The following is a 23,236-nucleotide window of genomic DNA, read 5'->3' on the forward strand; positions in this document are numbered from 1 at the left end:
ACCACATTGGGGACAAGATTAAATTTTTTAGAACTTTTCTTCTTAAATGTCACATTAGTACTACTATTTCTAATGATGAAACATTTTTATATAGATATGTAACAAGAAAACTCAAAACAAGAATCATTTTAATGTAAAAGAATTCCATGTTGTTAAGAACTGTCTACTCCATAAACAAAATATTAGGGGTCCAACTCATTTAATCTCAACTTAAATACAAAGTTTCCAAGTATAGTATACTGTATTATGGCAAATTATATACTGAAAAAATAATCTGCCCTAAGCCCTCATATTTAGAGATTTAACATTAAAGTGAACATGTAAGAGCTCATCTAAAGGGGCACCTGGTGGCTCCTGGGTTAAAACCTCTGCCTTTGACTCAGGTCATGATCCCAGGGTGATGGGATCGAGCCCCGCATCAGGCTCTCTGCTCAGCGTGGAGCCTGCTTCCCCCTCTTTCTCTCTGCCTGCCTCTCTGCCTACCTGTGATCTCTGTCTGTCACATAAATAAATAAAATCTTTGGGGAAAAAAAAAGTATTTTTTTAAAAAGAGCTCATCTAAATAATTATGTACATGGACAAAGAGACCCGCCCCCCACAATTAATCTGTAAATTAGTTTTTGCTGCTCAAAACGGCACAAAGTGGGGGGAGGGGTACGACAAACTTACCAAGTGAAGTTTGTCCCAAGAACTTTCTCTATTAGAAGGTTTCACAAGTCAATCTGCAAAAGAAAAACCAACAGTTTTACAAATATCCGAAGAATCAAGGTAAGCCACTTAAAGCTCTCCACAAGACTCTTCTCTACAAGTTAGAATGCTGTGACAACATATTTTTTTAAATTGTTTGTTGACTATTGAGTCAACAACAGATTTTAGAGTGCTTAATTGCCCAAAATGAGCCCAGTCAGGCCTCGCGATGCCTTTAGAAATTACAGAACTATTCAGACAGAACTTTCCAACAACCTACAGATACTCCTATATATGAGTTTTTCCTCAATCAATCATCATTTCTGATGGTTTCTCAGCTAAACCTTTGCCACTACACGAACCAGTACTTTAAAAAAAGATTGTATGTCTAGACTTAAGACTTGGTAACATAAGGTGTTTTGTACACACAACTGGCTTCTACCAAGGGATTTTTTAAAAGATTTTATTTATTTGTCAGAGAGACACAGAAAGGAGAGAGAGTACAAGCAGGGAGAGCAGTGGGCAGAGGGAGAAGCAGGCTCCCCAGTGAGCAAGGAGACCGATGCAGGACTAGATCCCAGGACCCCAGGATCATGACCTGAGTGAAAGGCAGACGCTTAACCAACTGAGTGACCCAGGCATTTCTACCAAGGGATCTTTTATGTGTAAGAAAAAAATCAAGGCGTAAGGAGTATGATCTAAACACAAATAAATTTTGTTACAACTAGGCACCAATCTGATCTTTACAAAGATAAAATACCTAATCGACTGATTTTTTTTTTTTTTTAAGATTTATTTGAGAGAGAGAGAGACTGCACACATCAGGGGTAGTGGCAAAGGAAAAGAGAGAGAGAGAGAGAGAGAGGGAGAATCTCAAGCAGACTCCCTGCTGAGCACTCCCCCGAGCCCAGGTGCCCCATAACAGGATTCCTTTGTAATGATTTCTCTCAGTATTTGCAGACAACTCATTCTTTTGGGCTGTTACAGGACATGAAGTCACATAAGCAAAACTGTGTAAAATATTAAAATCTTAAAATAAAGGAATCAGTCAACATAGCACATTACATCCATAACTTCCAGAAAAACAATTTTAATGGGGTAAGAACCAAAAAAGGGAGGCTAAATATGCAATAATAAAATGTTTTAACCATTTTACAAGTAGGATTTTTGTTTGTCTCCTGTAACTTCTAATTTAAATTTTATAACTTAGAGGCTATATTAACCACATACTATATGGGAAATAAAGCTGTTAATAATTTACGACTTGAGATACAAACCATATTAAGTATCAAGTTTAGTCTTTTTTTTGTTTAAAGATTTTATTTGACAGAGAGAGAGCGAGCACAAGTAGGCAAAGTGGCAGGTAGAGGAAGAGGGAGAAGGAGGCTCTCCACTGAGCAGGGAGCCCAACGCAGGGCTTGATCCCACTGGGGTCATGACTTCAGCCAAAGTCATAAGCTTCAACTTAACCGACTGAGCCACCCAGGCACCCCTCAAGTTTAGTCTTATTGTTTTAAAAGGTACAACACAATACAGAAGAAAAGTTGGAAGTCTATAAATTTGCAGGACCTTTTCTTGCTAGAATGTAATTTTCACTAAGCTCTTAAATACTAAAATACATATCAGAATTTCTTCCTTTTAAGTTATGTCAGTAGGTACATAATACTATGATTTTTTAAAGATTTTACTTATTTATTTGAGAGACAGAGCACAAGCAGAGGGAAATGGCAGAGGGAGAAGCAGGTTCCCCGCTGAGCAGGACCCTGAGGCCATGACCTGGGCCAAAGGCAGATGCTTAACCAACTAAGCCACCTAGAGACCGACTATTTAAGACTTTTTTTACTTTAGGATAATAAAGAATTGCTTGTTAAGAACTGCTTGGTCTCTTTGTCTTTGACTTAAAAAAAAAAAAAAAAGATGAAATAATGTATGTCAAGACACATTTCACATACTTATAAAGTTAACTGCCCAGTGACATGCATGTGCTCAGAGTTCAGGGGAGAACAGCACAGGGAGACTTCACAGCAGATGAAGACTCTTTTTTTTTTTTTAAACTAGGGCTAATAAAGGATTTTTTTCAGTGGGATATTTCATCACTGGCTTTTTTTTTTTTTAAAGATTTTATTTATTTATTTGACAGAGATCACAAGTAGGCAGAGAGGCAGGCAGAGGGAGGAAGGGAAGCAGGCTCCTTGCTGAGCAGACAGCCCGATGCGGGGCTCGATCCCAGGACCCTGGGATCATGACCTGAACTGAAGGCAAAGGCTTAACCCACTGAGCCACCCAGGCGCCCCCAGATGACGACTCTTTTTTTTTTTTTTTTTAAGATTTTATTTATTTATTTAACAGACAGAGATCACAAGTAGGCAGAGAAGCAGGCAGAGAGAGGGAGAGGGGAGCAGGCTCTCTGCTGAGCAGAGAGTCCGATGTGGGACTCGATCCCAGGACCCTGAGATCATGACCTGAGCCGAAGGCAGCGGCTTAACCCACTGAGCCACCCAGGCGCCCCCCAGATGAAGACTCTTAACTGCGTTTTATAGACTAGATGGGATCATAAAAAGAAAAAAAGGATAGGGATAATCCAAGACATAATAGCTATTAATACCACAGTAGGAAGAAAACATGACATTTTTGAGAAATAGAGGTCAGAATATCAAGAGAGAGTTCAAGAAGAGAAGACTAGAAAGGCAGGACACAACTGTGGGCCTTCAATGCCAGGGTAAGGAGTCAGATTTAATTCAATGGCACGAAATCAAGAGCTTTATAAACAGGAAAAACCACAAAAGTGGTGGTGTTAAAACAACAGCAAGCAGCAAGCAGAATGGTCTGGAGGGGAAAATTGACTTAGGATGTTCATGGACTAGTACTTCAGATATGAATTGCTAAAAGCCTAATATCTCAACTGTAGCAGAGGAAATGCAGGGGAAAACATCAAAGTGAGTAAAAGCATTAACTTCCTGAGCTTAGTAATTGATTAGAAATGGGAAAAAAAAGGGGCACCTGGGTGGCTCAGTGGGTTAAGCCTCTGCCTTCAGCTCAGGTCATGATCTCAGAGTCCTGAGATGGAGCCCCGAGTCGGGCTCTCTGCTCGGCGGGGAGCCTGCTTCCCCCTCCCTCTCTCTGCCTGCCTCTGCCTACTTGTGATCTCTATCAATCAATAAATAAAATCTTAAAAAAAAAAAAAAAAAGAAATGGGAAAAAAAGAGGCAGAGCAAATTGTCAAAGGTAACTCCAAAATGTTAATGCCTGGGGTGAGTGGAAAAAGGATAGTAAGGTAGGATGCCTAGCTGGCTCAGTCAGAAGAGCATGCAACTCTTCATCTTGGGGTCATGAGTTTGAGCCCCACACAGGGTACAGAGATTACTTAAAAATAAATAAAAGAAAAAAAAAGAAAGAAATGGAAGGTAGTTCCAAGGAATCAATGTCAAGTAGATGTATACCCTGCAGGTGGAGGGTGGGAGGGATTAAATTCAAGAGACAGGTCAAGTCTAGGGGTAATAAAGAACTGATTTAATTCAAGGTGCTAAATTTAATTCAAGGAAATCACTATTATCTACTATAAAAATCATTTGACATATTTTAAGTTACTGGATAATTTTTTTTTTTTAAGATTTTATTTATTTGACAGAGATCACAAGTAGGCAGAGGCAGGCAGAGAGAGAGGTTCGGGAAGCAGGCTCCCTGCTGAGCAGAGCCCAACGTGGGGCTCGATCCCAGGACCCTGAGATCATGACCCGAGCCGAAGGCAGAGGCTTTAACCCACTGAGCCACCCAGGTACCCCTTAAGTTACTTGATAATTTATTCTGTCAAACAAGTAAGAATCAAATCAATACAGAAATGTTTGTGTGAAGTTTCCACAGGGTGTAAAGTTCCAAGAGATAGACCAAACAACAGGCAGTTTAAACAAAAAGGTTCAGGCAGGTCTCCTTCAACGCTGGCAATGACTCTTCCCAACAACTACAATCAAAGAACTACTTGGTTGGAAACAAGTATGCCATTGTGAAACACTGCCAACATCAACAACAACAACAACAACAACAACAAAAACTGCCCAGGCCTCTTAGGACTATTTGCCAGATAAAGGCCATGCAGAGGTGAGTCTGAAAGAAGCTCTCTGGTGCCATAAGCTACCTGCCAGTGACAGCAGCACTGTCACAGAGATATCCTATGATACAGTCATGTATACACATGCCTCACAGAGTAACAGCACTTAGGTTTGGGTGACGCTGAATATATACTGAATATATTTAAAGAAGTACCAGGTGGCTCGAGTCTATTAAGTGCCTGCCTTTGGCTCCCGTCATGATCCGAGGGTCCAGGGATCCAGCCCAGCGTCCGGCTCCCTGCTCACGGGGGACTCTGCTTATCTCTACCTTTCTCTCTCCCCCTCTACCCCTCCCCATGCTCCCTCTCTCTCTCTCAAATAAATAAAATCTTTTTTTTTCCCCTAAAGGGCGGGGGGCGGGGGGAGGAACGAGAGACGAATGAATAGACAGACCCCATTAGCTTCAACAGGGCAAAGAGGCACACCAATCTGGGCCTTTTATATAATAAAAGAATTCAAACCACAAAAATAACCAGATTGAAATAAAAGGCATCCAAACTGTCAAAAAAGAAGTCAAACTCTCACTTTTTCCAAATGACATGATACTTTATGTGGAAAACCCAAAAGACTCCACCCCAAAACTGCTGAAACCCGTATAGGAATTCAGTAAAGTATCAGGATATAAAATCAATGCACAGAAATTTCTATATACCAACAACAAGACAGATAAAAGGGAAATTAAGGAGTCGATCCCATTTACAACTGCACCCAAAACTGTAAGATACCTAGGAATAAATCTAACCAAAGAGGAAACAATCTGTAGTCAGAAAACTACAGAATATGGGAACCTGGGTGGCTCAGTGGGTTAAAGCCTCTGCTTTCGGCTCGGGTCATGATCCCAGGGTCCTGGGATCGAGTCCCACATCGGGCTCTCTGCTCGGCAGGGAGCCTGCTTCCTCCTCTCTCTCTCTCTCTCTCTCTCTCTCTCTCTCTCTCTCTCCGCCTGCCTCTCTGCCTGCTTGTGATCTCTGTCTGTGAAATAAATAAATAAAATCTTTAAAAAAAAAAAAGAAAAGAAAAACTACAAAATACTCGTGGAAGAAACTGAGGAAGACACAAAGAAATGGAAAAACGTTCCATGCTCATGGATTGGAAGAACAAATATTGTGCAAATGTCTATGCTACAAAGCAATCTACACACTGAATGCAATCCCTATCAAAATACCATCAACTTTTTTCAAAGAAATGGAACAAATAATCCTAAAATTTATATGGAACCAGAAAAGACCTCGAACAGCTAGAGGAATGTTGAAAAAGAAAACCAATGCCGGTGGCATCACAATTCCAGACTTTAAGCTCTATTCTAATCATCTATCTAATCATCAAGACAGTACGGTACTGGCACAAACACAGACACACAGATCAATGGAAAAGAACAGAGAGCCCCAGAAATAGACCCTCAACTCTATGGACAAAGCAGGAAAGAATGTCCAATGGAAAAAAAAAACAGCCTCTTCAACAAATGGTGTTAGTAAAATTGGACAGCCTCGTGCAGAAGAATGTAACTGGACCATTTCCTTACACCATACACAAAAACAGACTCAAAATGGATGAAAGACCTCAATGTGAGAAAAGAATGCATCAAAATCCTTGAGGAGAACACAGGCAGCAACCTCTTCGACCTCAACCACAGCAACTTCTTCCTAGAAGCATCGCCAAAGGCAAGGGAAGCCTATGGGGACTTCATCAAGATCAAAAGCTCTTGCACAGTAAAGGAAACAGTCAACAAAACCAAAAGACAACTGACAGAGTGGGAGAAGATATTTGCAAATGACATATCAGATAAAGGGCTAGTATCCAAAATCTATAAAGAACTTAACCAAACTCAACACCCAAAGAACAAATAATCCAAGAAATGGGCAGAAGACATGAACAGACGTTCCTGCAAAGACGACATCCAAATGGCCAAAAGACACATGAAAATGTTCAACATCACTAGGCATCAGGGAAATACAAATCAAAACCACAGGGAGGTACCACCTCACACCAGTCAGAATGGCTAAAATGAACAAGTCAGGAAACAACAGATGATGGCAAGGATGCAGTGTTTGGTGGGAACGCAAGCCAGTGCAGCCACTCTGAAAAACAGCATGGAGGTTCCTCAAAAAGTTGAAAACAGAGCTACCCTACGACCCAGCAATTGCACTACTGGGTATTTACCCCAAAGATTCAAATGTAGTGATCCAAAGGGGCACATGCACCCCAATGTTTGTAGCAGCAAGGTCCACAACAGCCAAACTATGGAAAGAGCCCAGATGCCCATCAACAGATGACTGGATAAAGAAGATGTGGCATACACACACACACACACACACACACACACACACAAATATACACAGGAATATTATGCAGCCATCAAAAAATGAAATTTTGCCACATGCAGTGATGTGGATGGAACAAGAGGGTATTACGCTAAGCGAAATAAGTCAATCAGAGAAAGACAATTATATGATCTCACGGATATGAGGACTTTGAGAAACAAGACAGAGGATCATAGGAAATGGAGGGAAAAATGAAAGAAGATGAAACCAGAGAGGGAGACAAACCATATGAGCCTCTTAATCTCAGGAAACAAACTGAGGGTTGCTGGATTAGAGGGAGGGTGGGAGGGACGGGATGGCTGGGTAATGGACATTGGAAAGGGTATGTGCTATTGTAAGTGCTGTGAATTATGTAAGACTAATGAATCACAGACCTGTACTCCTGAAACAAATACTGTATTATATGTTAATTTAAAAAAAACTAATCAGATTGACTCAATTCATGAGAAACGAAGAGACTCAGGCCAGGCATCTTAAAATGTTGGGTAGGGGGGCACCTGGGTGGCTCAGTGGGTTAAAGCCTCTGCCTTCAGCTCAGGTCATGATCTCAGGGTCCTGGGATCGAGCCCCACATCGGGCTCTCTGCTCAGCAGGGAGCCTGCTTCCTCCTCTCTCTCTGCCTGCCTCTCTGCCTGCTTGTGATCTCTGTCTGTCAAATAAATAAATAAAATATTTTTTTTAAAATGTTGGGTGGGGGAGATTAGGCACAGGTGGCTAAAGTAGCACTTTTTTGGCTAGTGTACATTTTAACTTTAAAAAAAAAAAAAAGGACTATTTTACATATTCCTGTCTCACTTTCAAATGCCGGATAATTAAGAGTTGAAAACTTTGAGAAGGCAACACTGAATAATTTTAAAGGAATCTTTTATTTTCACTGGATGTCAAAGAAATCCTTTTTCTTAGACATGCACTGCATATTAAGAAACAGATTCACAGCAAAATTTGAGTGTGGAGGCAACATAAAATAATTCAGAGATGTTAACTGTTAAGTGGCTTTCCAACTGCTACTACTTTAGGCAAGTTTTTACAGTTTCTTCATGTTTCCTTATTACTTTCCTAATAACTTTTCAAATATCTGATGGATGGTATAACCTTCCTATACTAGGACGCTGCATGCTGGGTGGAATTATTCCATGGTGAAGAGATGATTTAAACACCAGCACTTATCAGCTGAGTAAAACTACTATGGCTTTGGGGCCCCTGGGTGGCTCAGCGGGTAAAGCCTCTGCCTTCAGCTCAGGTCATGATCTCTGGGTCCTGGGATCGAGCCCCGCATCGGGTTCTCTGCTAGTCAGGGAGCCTGCTTCCCCCCTCTCTCTGCCTACTTGTGATCTCTCTCTGTCAAATAAATAAATAAAATCTTTAAAAAAAAAAACAAACCTACTATGGCTTGGTCTTATTCCTTGAATAGAAGCCCAAACCTCTCAGGTTTTCTAAAACCTTTGCCGCTGAAGTCAACTGTAAATAAAAACAGAAACAAAGAGTTCAAAAAGCATGCCTGCATTCACCTATCATGGCAAGTTCATTGTGAAGGTTCATTTATTTGACAAATATTTGAGAGTGGTAGGCACAATTCTAGGCACTGCGGATTGATGCAGATATGAACAAAACAAAGTTCTTATCCTTAAGGGAGCTGCAATTTTTTTTAATTAACACATAATGTATTATTTGCCCCAGGGGTACAGGTCTGTTAATCATCAGGCTTACACATTTCACACAGCACTCACCATAGCTCCCCCCCACAATGTCCATAACCCAGCCACCCTATCCCGACCCCCACACCCCTCAGCAATCTTCAGTTTGTTTCATGAGATTAAGAGTTTCTCATGGTTTGTCCAGGAGCTGCAATTTTTGTGTCAACTGTAATATTCTCACATGGCTGAATGCCCTCAGTGTGACTTTTCTCCCCTACCTATTGGGTCTATGCTTTGAAAAAGATAAAAAGAGAAGTAAATATAAAATTGAGTCAGTGACCTTGTTTGGTGAAATCGCTAAACAAGATGATGAGAGAGAAAGAGGGAGGGACTGACTCTACATGTCTTTTCTATCCCTTTGGAAACACTAAGTAATGTCTGTGAGTTTTGAGAGATCCAGATGCAAATTCATGACCTATGTGCATTCCTCTGCCAGCTGTAGAGCACAGATAAGCAGCTAAAATATTAACATTTCCTAACCAAAAAACAACCATCTTCTCCTTGAAAAACAAAAACCCAGTAAGTTGCCAGAAACTGTCACTTAAACTCCATGTTGCAATCACATTTCTGTATCAAGAGCCTTTCACTGGTAATAAGTCTCTTGAACCAGCAACACTTAAGATAATGTTCAAAATAACAAAAAAGCTCTGTTTCAACAGATAACCACCAAAGATCAATCTTGTATAATCTGTGACTACACTAGTGGTACAGAGTGTGGTTCATTCTATATTCTACATACATAGGTATATGAATGTATGTATGTATGCACGTATGTATATATATGGGAATGGGGGGATTAAAGGTGGGATAAATTCTGCATATATTCCACAAAGGAGGCTCTGCAATACACAGAATTTCAAACAGTTGGGTTAGTGATCAATACTTAAAATCACTGGGTGTCATTTAAGTGGCTGAAACACTGACAGTTGTTTTTCCAAAAGTGGACCTCAAATGTGAGAAATCAAAAGCAAGTAATTATGCTCTAGCATTTTTAGACAAAGTTCAGTTGCACTTCAGATGAATGTTATTGCTTTTCCCATCTCAAGTAGGCAAAAGGAAGCCCCAACCATGTTCTCAGAAAAGATTAACTATGATCAAACCAATTTTAGCAAATTTGATTTGTATCTTTATTTTTTTAAACATTTTATTTGAGTGGGGAGGGAGTGGGAGAGCACGAGCAGCTGGAGCGGGGCGGGGGGGGGGGTCGTGTTGAGAAGCAGACTCCCTGCTGAGCAGGGAGCCCATGTGGGACTTGATCCTAAAACCCCCGGATTATAACCTGAGCCAAAGGCAGATGCCCAACCGACTGAGGCACCAGGGTACCCCTGATTTGTACCTCTTTTTTGTTTGTTTTGTACCTTTTTAAAAATCATTTAATATACAAGTATTTTCCTTTTTTTTTTAAGATTTTATTTATTTATTTGTCAGAGATCACAAGTAGGCAGAGAGGGGGGAAGCAGGCTCCCTGCTGAGTTCCATCCCAGGACCCTGCCACCCTGACCTGAGCTGAAGGCAGAGACTTTAAACCACTGAGCCACCCAGGCACCCCAAGTATTTTCCTTTTAAACTTAATCCTTATACAAAGGGTAGGCAAGGAGGGGGGAACATAAATCCTAACATGATGTCTTGGTGAAGATATTTTCTGATGGTGCCCAGAAAAGATTAAAACCACGGATCACAGTGGTGCCTGAGAGGCTCAGTTGGTTGAGTAACCAACTCTTGGTTTCACCTCACGTCATTATCTCATGGGTCAGAAGATTGAGCCCCACCTTGGCTCAGTGCTCAGTGGGAGCCTGCTTAAAGGTTGCTCCCTCTGCCCCGCCCCAAACTCACATGCATGGTGCTCTATCTCTAAAATAATCTTAAAAACGAACAAACAAAAACCACCTTAAATGAAACATTCCCCACCTCCTAAGACAAAAACCCTTATAATTTAACAGAAAACAGAATAAATACTTAAGTCTTGGATGTTAAGAGGATAGAAAATCCAGATATTCAAATCACTAGAAATTAACTGTATTTTTAAAGCCAAGCAGATCATTTTATCTAAGTGCCAGAGGTAGTTCAATATTTATAATCACTACAGAAAGATCAGAAAGACTAGCCGCCATGTCGGAAAAATGTTTCCTGACTTCACTTTGACTAGTTCTGAGGTCTACCTTTGAGATTTAACATAAGGCAAATTCCAGCACACATATTAATGTCCAGCTACTTGCTCCCAATTAACCTCTGATAAAGATGAAGGAAATTAACTTTGTTTCCTCTTGTACCTCTCCTTTCTTCTCCCCTACCTTGCCCCCACATCAAAGCTCTCACTGGCACTGCATAGGTCAATGTCCTATTTAAAAGAAAGAGAAAAACATTCCTGATTTCTGATCTACAGCTCCTCATAGAAATTCAAATTTTCTTAATTATAATTTCCCCCTTAACATATTATATGATTGTCTCTTAACATGAGATTACAGACTCTGTCCCTGCCTACTGTCCAAAGAGTAAAATTTTAAGGGCATTTTTTGGGACAAAACACCTAAATGACCAATCCCTATGAAGATAAGCAGTTTTATAATAGGGTCTCAAAGAGTTTTTTAAAAGCTACAGGTTAGGGGTGCCTGGGTGGCTCAGGGGGTTGGGCCTCCGCCTTCGGCTCGGGTCATGATCCCAGGGTCCTGGGATAGAGCCCCGCATCGGGCTCTCTGCTCGGCGGGGAGCCTGCTTCCTCCTCTCTCTCTGCCTGCCTCTCTGCCTACTTGTGATCTCTGTCAAATAAATAAATATATTTTTTTTAATTTAAAAAAAAATTAAAAAAGCTACAGGGCACCTGGTGGCTCAGTCGTTAAGCTTCTGCCTTCGGTTCAAGTCGTGATCCCAGGGTCCTGGGATCAAGCCCCAAATCAGGCTCCCTGCTCGGCAGGAAGCCTGCTTCTCCCTCTCCCACTTCCCTTGCTTGTGTTCCTTCTCTGGCTGTCTCTCTCTCTGTCAAAAAAATAAATAAAATCTTTGAAAATAAATAAATGCTTAAATTATCAATTCCTGTTTCTTACGTACTCAATAGAAAAAGAAAACTAGGGGTGCCTAGGTGGCTCAGTGGGTTGAAGTCTCTGTCTTCGGCTCAGGTCGTGATCTCACAGTCCTGGGATCAAGCCCCCCATCGATTGGGCTCTCTGCTCAGCCGGGAGCCTGCTTCCCCCTCCATCCGCCCCGACCTCTGCCTGCCTCTCTGCCTGCTTGTGATCTCTGTCTGTCAAATAAATAAATAAAATCTTCAAAAAAAAAAAAGAAAGAAAGAAAGAAAGAAAGAAAGAAAACTATTCAAATGAGACAGGCAGCAAAAACCAAAAATGCAATTTAAAAAAAGGTAACTAAAAAACAGGCAAACTTCAACACACCAATGTCCTTTTGAAACTTGCAGATTTACACATCTTATTCTAATATGCGTTCCTCAGGGCCCTGCCCTAAAGGAACAAAAACAGAATCTCCAAACCCCACCCTTTTTATACCAATCCTCCCCACTCACAGCTGCATAAGAAGTTTCTTTTCTAGAAAGACAAACAACGTAATTTGAAGGTCAATTTACCATGGGAACTCAACAGTGTGCCCCTGTGTAAATGAGCATGATTTTCCTGTTTTGCCTAAGTACTTGAGATGTTTAACGCCAATTCCAGGAAAAATGTAGTAAACTACATTCTTAAAAAAAAAAAAATACCTAATCAGTATTCCAAACCCAGCTAATCTGCGTACTGCTTATTAGTATATTAATATTATATTTAGGAATGTTAATATTCCTCTCCCAGTCTGTAAACAGACTGTCCAAAGCTCTGGTTCTTTCCACTCAGTTTTATGTAGAGTAACAAGCATCAAAATGGATAAAGAGCAAGGAGTGCCTGGTTGGCTCAGTCAGTTAAGCATCTGCCTTGGGCTCAGGTCATGATCTCAGGGCCCTGGGAAGGAGCCCTAAGGTGGGCTCCCTGTTCAGTGGGGAGTCTGCTTCTCCCTTTCCCTCTGCCCCTCCCCTGACTCATGCACGAGCTCTCTCAAACTAATAAAGAAAGAAAATCTTTTTTAAAAAATGGACAAGAACAGAAAGCTGAATGAAAATGCAAATCCATCTTTTAGGCATACAACTTAATGAAGAAACAGATTTGAATTTTTAGCTGCTGTATTCAGTTAGAAACTGTCCAATTCGGGGCGCCTGGATAGCTCAGGGGGTTAAAGCCTCTGCCTTCGGCTCAGGTCATGATCCCAGGGTCCTGGGATCGAGCCCCACGGTGGGCTCTCTGCTCAACAGGGAACCTGCTTCCTCCTCTCTCTCTGCCTGCCTCTCCGCCTACATATGATCTCTGCCTGTCAAATAAATAAATAAAATCTTTAAAAAAAAAAAAAAAAAGAAAGAAACTGTCCAATTCCCGCTAGCCAAAAGGTACACCCAAGAAGAGAGAAACAAAATTCAAATTATAAAGGTTATGTGCAGTGAAAAGAATCTACTCTTCTACTGGCCTAGTTAAAATTAATATTCTGGCAATTAGGTAGGGGGCTACTCATATTTTTGAAGGCAAGCCAATAAAAACCCAAACAACCTCCAGTAACCACACACTACAACGCAGGCTGTGTTTTAAATGGCAAGGTCAAATACCTACCCCCCCCCTTTTTTTTAAGATTTTATTTATTTACTTGAACAGAGATCACAAGTAGGCAGACAGGCAGGCAGAGAGAGAGAGAGAGAGAGAGAGAGGAGGAAGCAGGCTCCCCGCCAAGCAGAGAGCCCGACTCGGGGCTCGATCCCAGGATCCTGAGATCATGACCTGAGCCGAAGGAAGAGGCTTTAACCCACTAAGCCACCAAGGTGCCCCAAATACCTACCCTCCTTTTGAAGCTGTTCTCAATTACTAAATAGCCAAAAGACAAGAAATTGTTTGACCAGAACACCATCTTCTTAAAACCATCCTTTTAAGACAATTCAACAGAACCCCCAGAAAAAGACCCACACTTTTTTTTTTTTAAGATTTTTATTTATTTATTTGACAGAGATCAGAAGCAGGCAGAGAGGCAGGGAGAGAGAGAGAGGAAGGGAAACAGGCTCCCCACTGAGCAGAGAGCCTAATGCGGGGCTCAATCCCAGGACCCTGGGATCATGACCCAAGCTGAAGGCAGAGGCTTTAACCCACTGAGCCACCCAGGTGCCCCAAGACCCACACTTTTAAACTAGTAACATTTATCTCATGTAAACAAAACATGTCACTGCCATCCAAATAAATACAGGAAAAAAAAAACCTTTCAGCTAAAGTCAAAAAGTAGAATTCAACAACCTTTTTTTCTTTTTAAGGATTTTATTTATTTATTTATTTGACAGAGAGAGAGAGATCACAAGCAGGCAGAGAGAGAGGGGGAAGCAGGCTCCCTGCTAAGCAGAGAGCCCGATGAGGAACTCAATCTCAGGACCCTGAGGATTATGCCCTGAGCCGAAAGCAGAGGCTTAACCCACTGAGCCACCAAGGCACCCCATCATTGACATGCTTTAAACAAAAGGAGGGCAAAAGTTCTCCAGACTAATAAGAAATGAGCTCTTAAGCAAAAGAGATTTCTCCCTTTTTGATTTTAAGTAACTACACTTAAAATAACCACTCTAAAAACTCAAGTCATGGGTTCATACTGAAGACAAAAATCCTTAAAACTATCATTTTGCTTAACCCATTAATGGGGAGCAGGGAGTAATAAAAAAGCATACTGGCTTAAATAACTTCTATTTATACTAAACATATTAAAATATAGGTAAAATATTCTCTAAAACAAGATGAAAAACTTCTCAAACATACAACCTACTCTAAACCTATTCTGTACAAACTATGGAATATTCCAAGTATATTGCTTATACATCACAAACTTAAGTACTATTCAATTCAACATGGAAAAAAAAAAAACAATCCGGGCGCCTGGGTGGCTCAGTCATTAAGCGTCCGCCTTCAGCTCAGGTCATGATCTCAGGGTCCTGGGATCGAGTCCCGCATCGGGTTCCCCGCTCTGTGGGAAGCCTGCTTCTCCATCTCCCACTCCCCCTGCTTGTGTTCCCTCTCCCACTGTGTCACTTTCTGTCAAATAAATTTAAAAAAATCTTAAAAAAGAAAAAAAGGAAAAAACAATTCACACAAATAATTCAAATTCTCAAGTTTCCAAAAAGTGTGTGGACGTAACTATTAAAAATAACATCACACCTCCAAGGTCCATCAGCACCACTCAGTTTCTTGCATTTTTCAACCTGAAAATAGTCAGAGGAACCAATGTCTCAAAAAGGCAGAAAGAATAATGTGTTTATATAGCTCTCTGGTAAACAGCAGGCCTATGACTAAACAACCCATTGTGTACTACTGTTTTCAATCAGGCCACTGACATATGCTAAAATGCAAAGAAACAGAGGACCTTAGAGCTTATCTTTTTTCTTTTCTATTGATTTACACCCTCAATATTTAACCCAAACCCTACATTCTACAGCATACAGTTATATTTCAATTACCAGTGTTTTCATTAAGTGGTATACAGGCCATTAGGATATTTGAGATGACTTAAATGGAATATGAATACCTTAAAAAAATGTATTTATGCACTGAAAAAAATTTCTGCATTTCCTTGACTCTGATGCCATTAAATTCAAAGCACACTATTAAACTTACACACCCCTAAGAAAAAAACTCCGATTCAACTATAACATGCCACTGATTTTAAGATGCATTCCCATTTAGCATACAGATGTTGAAAAAAAATCATGCAGGTAATGTATTAATGAGAGGTCTAGGTGATACTATATGCTACTATAAATCCTTCATATATAGAAATTATTATGTAACTATGCTTTCTTCAAGATGCTTTATTCTCTCATTTTTCTTCATAAGACATCTTTTCAATTCATTAAAAGTCTGAACCCATTCATAAGCAGACCTGACCAGGGCCACATGTAACAACAGTGTCTCATCCTTTCCCCACACAAAAGATAAACCTAAGGTTTCTGCTACCACCAGAGGTCCTGCACCTTCCCCAACCCCAGCGACTATTACTAGCACAGTACCACAGGGTACAGGGTCTCCCCTGAACTGTCACTGGAGCACATATCCTAACTCTACATATCCTTAACAAAAATCTATCATCAGCCTCCATCCCCTCCCCCCACCATTCCTTCTTTCTTAATACTCCACTGAAAATCTTGGTAGGCCTAGGACTTCAAGGCTAGCAATCATTTGACCATTTCCAATAACAAAATCTGCTGCCAACTCCCACTGCTCTTCCTGAAATGCTCAATTTCCGTATTTCCATTCCATGAGACTAGTATCACCACCATTTGATCTAGCTAACTGATTCTCAAACATTTGAATTAAATTTATGTAGACCTTAGTTACCTAAGAAACAAAACAACCAGTTACAAGTGAAGTCACAAAAGAACTGGTTCTGGTCAGTTCCTCTTTTAACATCACCTGACAAATCCAATCTGATCAACAGAAGTTTCACTAAAACATCCTTGCTCAAAAAAATATGCCCTATGACATTTATATCCAAAACGAACAACTTGAAGGTGCTTTCAAATTTTCCATCCATGAGTTTTTGTCACTGCTATTACTTCCGCCTAATTTACTCATACTGCTTTAACTATCTGGTTAAATACTATGTATCCTTCAATTCTTCCTTGAAAACAAAGCTTTCACTGTGAAAGCTTCCCTGCAGAGTTCACCTGCACTTTCAATATAAATATAGCTCTATTTTATAATACCAAATGTCATTATGATTATTTACATTTCTGTATGTTCTACTAGACAGATTATGATTTCATATGTAAGGTCATTTTACTACTTAACAATGGAACCCAGGGGCGCCTGGGTGGCTCAGTGGGTTAAAGCCTCTGCCTTCAGCTCGGATCATGATCCCAGAATCCTGGGATCGAGTCCCGCATCGGGCTCTCTGCTCCCGTGGAGAGCCTGCTTTCTCCTCTCTTTCTGCTTGCCTCTCTGCCTACTTGTGACCTCTGTCAAATGAATAAATAAAATCTTTAAAAAAAAAAACAAAAAGCACAACGGAACCCAATGACCTTACACTATGCATTAATGAGACACTACAATATAGCTTATTAGGTAAGATCACAGATTCTAGAATGAGACTATTCTAGATAGGAATTTTGACTCTAAACTTACTTGTGTCAGTCTGGGAAGTTCACGAAGTTTCCTCATCTGTAAAATGGAGATAACATTAGAAGAGTTACTGCACAAGTATCTTCAAATCAAATGAATACTAATTCTGACAAGGATAAGAAACATGCTCAATAACTACCTTCTGAATTAAAAAAAAAACATAATTTAGGTAAATACAAGAAATAAACCATGGCCTTCTATTTAGTACCCATGTCCATTTAAAACCTCTATATTCTAGTTCTTACCATAAATCCAAAAATTCTACCTCTCTGTCTTCATACAGCATAAGGCCTTATAACGGCCTTATTTCCAATATGCATTTTAACTTTCATATGCATTATAAACTTTCAAAGTCCAAAATAAAAAAGTAGTATGTGATTTTGCTGAAGCAAAAATTCTAGTAGCCATTTGACACTTCAGAAGAAATCACTTAACTAAGTGAGCCAAGCAACATTAACTGCTATTCTTTACGCACAATCAACACATGAACTCTCAGGGTACCAATCATTATAGTTGTCAAGATGTAGCGCATCCATCTCAACAATAAGGTCTTCCCAAAAGGAGGCCCTATTCTCTTAAACAACCAAGTCTGCCTCAAATGAGGATCTTACTCTTCCCCTCTAGGACATTCTATACTCATTCCAAATTCCTTGCCATTGTTTATGTTGTTTCCTATACACAGACTGGGCTTTTTACTACGAAAGAGATCATCAGAGCTCTTCTAGTATTTTAGACCACTAAACTTTTACTGCATTTTTGCAGGTACACATGATTTAGCATTTATTACCTTTTACCAAATTCTACTTCTCCATCTTTTCCAAATTCTCCTCCCTCCTTCCCTCTCTGTCTCCCTCAAAACACACATAGTTTGCAAGTTCCCTCAAGAGCTACTCAAAATGCTTTGATTAGTTAATGAAATAATATTTATCTCTCTTTAAGGGTTGGGGATAAATAATAAAAAATTTTCTCATAAACAAATAGCTATAGGTGATAATGCTATAGGTGAGGTGCTCTCTACTTTCATGTTCCAACATTAAGCTAAAAATAGGTAATACGCGATCATAATTAATGGTATAATGTTGTCTGACTAACACAAAGACTTCTTGAAGTGACTAAGAACTTGGTAATAGCTGCAATATCAGTACTGAACTGGTATTAATAAAAATGCCACTTTTGAAAAAAAAAATGCCACGTATGTATAAAATAATGGCTTTTGTAAAGATAAAAAACACTGCTTCAAGACAAGGATATGGAATATAAAAGTGACAGCAAGAGGGAAGTGGCTTTAATCCTCTTTGACTTCTTTGAAGCCATCATATAAAAGCAGGAGTTCTTATGATCAAGCCATTCCCAGAAAATCCTTTCTACATTCCATTCCTTGTGTAATAATTTTGCTTCTCCTCTGAAAACTGAATTCCTTCTCTGTCCTTTTCTCAACTTTTCCTGAATTAACAAAGGAAGAGCAGACAGGTTCACAAATTGGTGAGACTACATAGTTCCTTCCAACTTGAAGCCAATATAATTTTTCAATTGTATATATTCAACAATTTCTGATAACTGGCAAAGAATCTGAATGGTACTGCATCCACATGAATAGCTAACTCTATAGCACCAGAAAGCAATGGTAATAATATTGGGCATGGTACTTAGAAAAAACAAAGCCAATTTTCTTTTTTTTAATAATGCTGGTTTTTGTTTTTGTTTTACAGTGACAGCAAGAACAGGGAGAGAAAACGCTATCACTATAAGTGTAACCTCATATTAATGGGCCAACTGAGTCCAACTGCTCCTGGGTGGCTCACTAGGTTAAGCATCCCAGGTCATGATATCTGGGTTCTGGAATCGAGCCCCACATCAGGCTTCCTGCTCAGCAAGAGTATTGTAGTTACAGTTTCAGCTCTTAAATTTAGGTCTTTGATTCTCAATTACCCAGATAATTATGAAATCACAAATAACATGCTTTCAAATCCATAAGTTTTTTATAGTTTAAGTATTAGATGAGACTTAACAGACTCTGTGCTATGAAATAGACAGATACACAAGATGTTAATTTATGCCCTGCAATTTTGAAACAAGTGTAAATAGGTAAATTGATATACCCATAGGATGGATACCATACTCTTCTAAGCAGAGGAGTGGGTGAATATTGATCGCACCCAGGTTGACCAAATTATAGCCTATTTCCTCAACCACATGATCCAAGAAGAAAAACAGAATCTTTCTCCTTTTGAGCTTAGCTGGCTCAGTAGATAAACATGCAACTCTTTATCTCAGGGTCTTGAGCCCAATCCCCACACTGGGCAGAGATTACTTGAGGAAAAAAAAAAAAACAAAACTTTTCTTCTTCTAGAATCATGGTTTCCAAGCTGTGTGCTAAGGCACCTTGAGGGTACCACAGTAAATTCACAGGGGCACTACAGGGAATCTTGAGTTTCTTGAGGGAAATAGCAGTAACTGACATATGACACACAAACAACGATCTGAGGTCATTCATAATTTCAAAAGTAGCTCAAAAAAATTCCTTTCAATACCTGATTCCAAGGTTTGAGAATCTGTATAGTACCCAAAAGGCACACATATTAAAATTAAAATGTTTTCTTTCAAATCATATATATTAATTTTTCAAGTAGCTAAATTGTTAGGAAACAAATACTTAAGCTGTTTGGTCCAAGTATTATAGTATTATAATAAGTATAAATAAGTATAATAATAAGTATTATTATTACTTAATAAATGGAAATATTACTGTTTCTTTTGGTGAAGGGGCACAGTGGAAAATATTACTGAGTCACCAAAAGGAAGAAGAGACTCTCTTCACCATGAGCCAGGAGAAGCCTGAGAGAAATCACAGCAAAGCCCACGAGATGCCAAAGTAGTATAAGTAAGACACTATACCCCCAATTCCAAGTCCTCTATCTGGCTGTCACAGTTCTTCAATTATATGAACTGCTCCAGTATCCTGCCAATAAAGCCATACCTTCTTTTACTTAAGCTCTCATTCAGTTTGTCACCAGCAACCAAGAGTCCTGAATAACAAAATCAGATGATCCACATATTCAGCCTGATTTCCTTAATAAAATCATAAATAATGTATACCAGGTTGTTTTTTTAAACAACCAAAGAGGCAGAGTTAGGGCATTACTATAACTCAAATACAAATCATCCCATTTACTATGTTCTATATTAACTGAATACAAGATAACTCCTATTGGATATTGCATGCTGAGACAAAATTTAGTTTTTGAAGTTTTATAAACATATTTATTTGAGAGAAAGAGAGCATGAGCGGAGAGGAGGGGCAGAGGGAGAGAGAGAAGCATACTCCCCTCTGAGCAGGGAGCCCAAGTGGGGCTCAATCAGCCCCAGGATGCTGGGATCATGAGCTGAAGGCAGCTGCTTAACAGACTGAGAGACCCAGGCACCCCCTAAAGATTTTTTTTTTTTTTTTGGAGATTTTATTTATTCCACAGAGAGAGACAGAGTGAGATAAAGAACACAAGCAGAGGGAGAGGAGAAGCAGGCTTCCCGCTGAGCAGAGAGCCCGATGCGGGGCTCAATTCCAGGACCGCAAAGGCAAGGCAGACACTGAACGAATGAACCACCCAGGCACCCCTATAGGTTTCTTCTTAACAAAAACTTCATTAAACTTTCACAGTATGGTAATACAAACTAAACTATACCACATTTTTTCTTTCACACCAAGATTACAAATTAGATAATTTCTAAGTAATCTAAAGCTCTAATATACTTAAAATTACAGCTTCAAAGAAGAAAAGTAAAATACTCTATTTTATGAATATTACAAGAAGTCATCAAACATTTTCTTAAATAATACTTAAAACAATTCATTTCCAGAAATTAACATGGATCTTGTATTACTTTTGATTTCTGGAGAAATCTTTTATTATAAATCAAAGGCAGTAGTGATTTTAGCAATAAACACAACTAATAGTTCATTCATTCTAACTGTTAAACAGATGTTTATTTCATCAGAGACAAAAGTAAACCTTTCCAAAAATGAGAAAACCCAGAAATATACCAATGGAAAATGGCAACTACAGCTAATCTTTATGTTCTGTGATAAAGCATTTATATAGATCTACTGCAAATAAAATTTTATCAGAAAAAAAAGTAACCATCAGCTGACTAGCACTCAACTTTTTTACCTGCTCATTGAGTATTCTCACATTAAAAACACTAACAATTAACTTATTCCTCAATGAATGTCACTTTACCATCATATAAAGAAAACAATCTACCATCTTGCTTCCACAGAGCATCCATACGCATATTCATTCCGTCCTGTTCGTGTTGTGTCCATATAAGAAGTTGGATTTGGGGGTACCTGGCTGACTCAGTTGGTAGAGCATGCAACTCTTGATCTCGGTCATGAGTTCAAAGCCCACACTGGGTACGGAAATTACTTTAAAAAAAAAAAAAAAGACTTTTTTTTTTTTTTTAACATTTTACTTATATTTATTTGCCAGAGAGAGAGAGAGAGAGAGAGAGACAATGCACACACAGAAGCAGGGGGAGCAGCAGAGAGAAGGAGAGGAAGAAGCAGTCTTCCTGCTGAGCAGGGAGCCTGATGCAGGGCTTGATCCCAGGACCCTGGGATCATGACCTGAGCCGAAGGCAGATGCTTAACCAACTGAGCCACCCTGGATTTTTTTTTTTTTAAATATTTGAGTAATCTCTATGTCCAATGTGGGGCTTGAACTCACGACCCCAAGATCAAGAGTCACATGCCCCTGGATTTATCCGTCTTATATAATACACATGTATGTGCATACACACATAGCCCCAGTCTGTAGAAGAAAATGCAAATTTTTCACAAAAAGACAAATATCCATTTTCATGTAGCACTCTTTATAAATAATTAACTATTCAGTATTACTTAAATATGTTTAATATTTAAAGTGCCTCTTGCCCCAATGCAACTCTGATCTGATGAGACTGCCTAAAATTTCTAGGGTAAAACGTGTAAAAGTCTAAAAAGTTTTTAAAAGCTTAAATGTAGATCTCTGAAGACTATACTGCACATGTTCAATTAAATATCTCCAAAGGAGAATGTGGACTATCAGTCTACTGAGCTGTATAAATTCCTAGAGGCCTAAAGATGAAGACGAAGGAAATATACAGATTAAATGTTTACTTAAGGGGCGCCTGGATGGCTCAGTGGGTTAACCCTCTGCCTTCCGCTCAGGTCATGATCTCAGGGTCCTGGGATCAAGTCCCACATTGGGTTCTCTGCTTGGCAGGGAGCCTGCTTCCCCCTGTCTCTCTCTCTGCCTGCCTCTTTGCCTACTTGTGATTTCTCTCTGTCAAATAAATAAATTTAAAAAAAAATAAAAATAAATGTTTACTTAAAAAAATAAATAAGTGCTTGGCTGGCTCAATCGGAACGGCATGCAAATCTTGATCTCAGGGTTGAGAGTTCAAGCCCCACAGTGGGTGGAGAGATTACTAAAAAAATAAAATAAAATAAAGTAGAACTCAATGATCCGGATATATATTAATCTAAAGCAACTAAAGTCTGCAACAGTTCACTGGTGTCTGTATCAGTCAAATAAGAAAAGAGAGGAATGAAAGCAGAAGATGATCGAGAGAAAACAGGGCTCCCAGGGATAATATGTATTAAAATAAGAATCAAGTTTGGGACGCCTGGGTGGCTCAGTTGGTTAGGCAGCTGCCTTCGGCTCGGGTCATGATCCCAGCGTCCTGGGATCGAGTCCCACATCGGGCTCCTTGCTCGGCAGGGAGCCTGCTTCTCCCTCTGCCTGCCACTCTGTCTGCTTGTGCTCACTCTCGCTCCTCTCTCTCTCTCTCTGACAAATAGATAAATAAATAAATCTTTAAAAAAAAAAAAAAAAATAAGAATCAAGTTTATCTTTATGCCATGGTGCATATGCACAAATTAGGTTAATCGTGTCTCCGTTCCCAGTGCAAAATATGTTAGCTCCTAGCTTATCTAGTACATCTCTGGTTTTAATCTTTCCCATGCATTCAAAACAGTAACTACCAAACTACTTTCTAAATTTTTTAACTCCAATGTTCTGAGAACCTCTTTGTGACATTATTCCTTTCACCACCTAATGGGCAGATCCAAGAGCCACTCCAGGTTTCTTTAGAATTCTAATTCCATCTTACACTTACATCCATCTCTGAAAAGAGCTAAAATTTTAAAAATATATTAGACAATATTTCAGATTATCACTGGGGTGAAATGGCAGTTTCAAGTGGATTCAAAGTTTGTCCAGGAT

At 39.5% G+C, this 23,236-nt stretch overlaps 1 protein-coding gene across 7 annotated transcripts in view; it reads right to left on the reverse strand.

The window, feature by feature from the left end:
- The window catches only part of MTMR3 (myotubularin related protein 3), a gene marked incomplete at its 3' end in the record, with an annotated part of 134,454 nt that overhangs the window by 57,757 nt on the left and 53,461 nt on the right, over positions 1–23,236 (reverse strand). For 6 of the 7 annotated variants that reach the window (XM_080822071.1, XM_080822072.1, XM_080822070.1 and 3 more), the window contains exons 2-3: positions 16,977–17,012; positions 670–722 (exon numbers count right to left, since the gene is read on the reverse strand). The remainder of the gene's footprint in view (positions 1–669; positions 723–16,976; positions 17,013–23,236) is intronic. The other variant, XM_080822069.1, reaches the window with a different exon arrangement.

Source organism: Martes martes (genome assembly GCF_963455335.1).
Source record: "Martes martes genome assembly, chromosome: 13".
NCBI classification, from domain to species: domain Eukaryota; kingdom Metazoa; phylum Chordata; class Mammalia; order Carnivora; family Mustelidae; genus Martes; species Martes martes.